We start from the raw sequence: 2,578 nt of genomic DNA, 5'->3' as shown, positions 1-2,578 counted from the left end.
AAAAGCTAAACTCTTGTTGCATAGGTCCTGCTTTACCTTGGTCTTAACCATCCAGCAGAAAAGTATAAAAATGAAATATAAGAAGTAAAGTCATGCTGTTTTGTAGAGCTGTAGGGGACTCAGGTCAACAATTTCTGACATTGTCAGTCAAGTGGAAGACCCAATATTATTATGAGCTACTGGACTCTTTCAGAATATTTTGCTGAGTTTACACACCCATAGTATTCAAATAATGGAACTGAACAAACAATAAAGGATATACAGATGAATGTCCTATTTGTGTCTGTGTATTCAAAGTTGTTAGCATAGATATATAGTTACATTCTCTTAATGAATAGAGTGATTTGTTCTAATGGTGTTTGTAAATAGGGCACTATGTCCTCATCTTGTACAGCAATTAACCACTAGGAAGAATGTGTGCAATGTGTTAATTATTGAAACTGTCCTACCAATTTGATTTGGAAAAAAAAAGAAAAGAAATACAAATGCCAATAAAACATGAAAAATACAGAAAACAAAAACAAAATTTAAGGAAACAGTCCAGAAATGGGCATCTGAGATGAACATACACTTCTCAGAGGATGAAATTAAAGAAGCTAATAAGTATATGAAAACATGCTCCACATCACTAGCCATCCGTGAAAGGCAAATTAAAACAACACTGATATATTTAGTGTCTCTGTTTTAATGTTTAGATCTTTAATCCATTTTGACTTTCATTTAGTGCATGGTGGTAGACCTCGGTCAAGTTTTAGTTTTCAACATGTGGAGAGCCAGGTTTTCCAGCACCATTTGTTAAAGAGGCTATCTTTCTTCCAGTGAGTATGTTTCACCCCTTTGTCAAAGGTAAAGTGGCTGAGTGTGCTTGTAGGGGCTTCTGTGTCTTCTGACCTATTCCATTGATCCTCAGGTCTATTTTGTTGCCAGTACCATGTTGATTTTATCACAGTAGCCTTGTAGTGTAATTTCAAGTCAGGAATTATAATGCTACCTGCCTTGTTTATATTGCTCAGGATTGCCTTTGCTATTCTAGGTCTTTCCTGATTCCAAACAAATCTTAGGAATGATTTCTCTAGCTGTGTGAGCTATGTTGGTGGTAGTTTGACAGGGATTGCATTAAATGTGTACAGCAAATTTGGGAGTATGGTCATCTTCACAATGTTGTTTCTTCCTATCCAGGAGCATGGAATATCATTTCATTTTCTGAAAACCTCTATGATATCTTTTTTAAGATTACTGCAAATTTCCATGAAAAGATATTTGACTTCTTTAGTTAGTTGAATTCCAAGGTATTTCATTTTCATTGGTGGTATTGTAATATGTATTATTTCTATCATGTCCCTCTCAGTGTGTTTATTTTCAGTGTAAAGAAATGCTATTGACTTTCAGGTATTGACTTTATAACCTGCTATACTACTGAATTTCTGTATTAATTCTAGTAGCTTCTTGGTGGATTTTTTGTGTCTTGCAAGTAAAGTATCATGTCATCTGCAAATAATGATAATTTAACTTCTTCTTTACCTATTCTTCTTCCTTTTATTTCTTTCTCTTGTCTAATGGATGTAGCTAAGCCTAGGTTGTATGGTAATAACAATAAACTTCCCCTCTGCAGGGATAACAACCTAAGTTTGCAGAACAAAATTAGAGAAAAAGGAGGGCCACAATGAAAGCCAAAATTTTGGACCTAGCCTTCCAAATTCAATTATGACTCAGGACATATGAGAACTTGTACTGTAACGTGACGTAACTCAGTAGTGTCCCAAATTTTCTGATCAAGGTGATTATGGAGCCAAAGAGGAAAGTGATCAATGATGTATAGTGTGCCTAAGGAGAGTCACATGGAGGGAAAACATTCTCTCAGGCTTTCACAGAGAGCACATTCTCCAAGCAATTTCTGAGACTCATCTACAAGGCTGACACTGACAAAGAATCTACAATCTTAGGTACAGGATCTCAGGACAAATCCTGAGGGGTTTTCACTGACCTTATCAGACCCAAAAGCTACAACTTTTGTTGCATAGGTTTTGATTTACCTTGGTCTTAACCATCCAGCTGAAAAGTATTAAAACAAGTATAAGAAGTAAAGTCATGCTGTTATGTTGAGCTATAGGGGACTAAGGTCAACAATTTCTGACATTGCCAGTCAAGGGGAAAACCCAATACTATTATGGACTACTGTACTCTTTAGAATATTTTGCTGAGTTTACACACCTATAATATTCAAATAACGGAACTAAACAAAAAAAGGGAATGCAGATGAAAGTCCGTTTTGTATCTGTGTATTCAAAATGGTTGGGATAGATATATAAGCACATTCTCTTAATGAATAGAGGGATTTGTTCTAATACTGTTATTAAATAGGATATCATGTCCGCATCTTGCACAGCAATTAACCATTAAGAAGAATGTATGCAATGTGATAATTACTGAAAGTTTCCTACGAATTTAGCTTGAAACTGTATCATTGCTATTTGTTTCTCAATAAAATTATGGGAGAGTGCCTCCCCCCACGCCGCCCGCCGAGCAGGATTTTCTGCCGAGTACCGGGAGCCCCCAGACCTAGTCCTAGCCCAGGTCC

Source organism: Octodon degus, unplaced genomic scaffold, assembly GCF_000260255.1.
Source record: "Octodon degus isolate 3935 unplaced genomic scaffold, OctDeg1.0 scaffold00372, whole genome shotgun sequence".
Classification (NCBI taxonomy): domain Eukaryota; kingdom Metazoa; phylum Chordata; class Mammalia; order Rodentia; family Octodontidae; genus Octodon; species Octodon degus.
Note: the sequence above shows the minus strand (reverse complement) of the source record.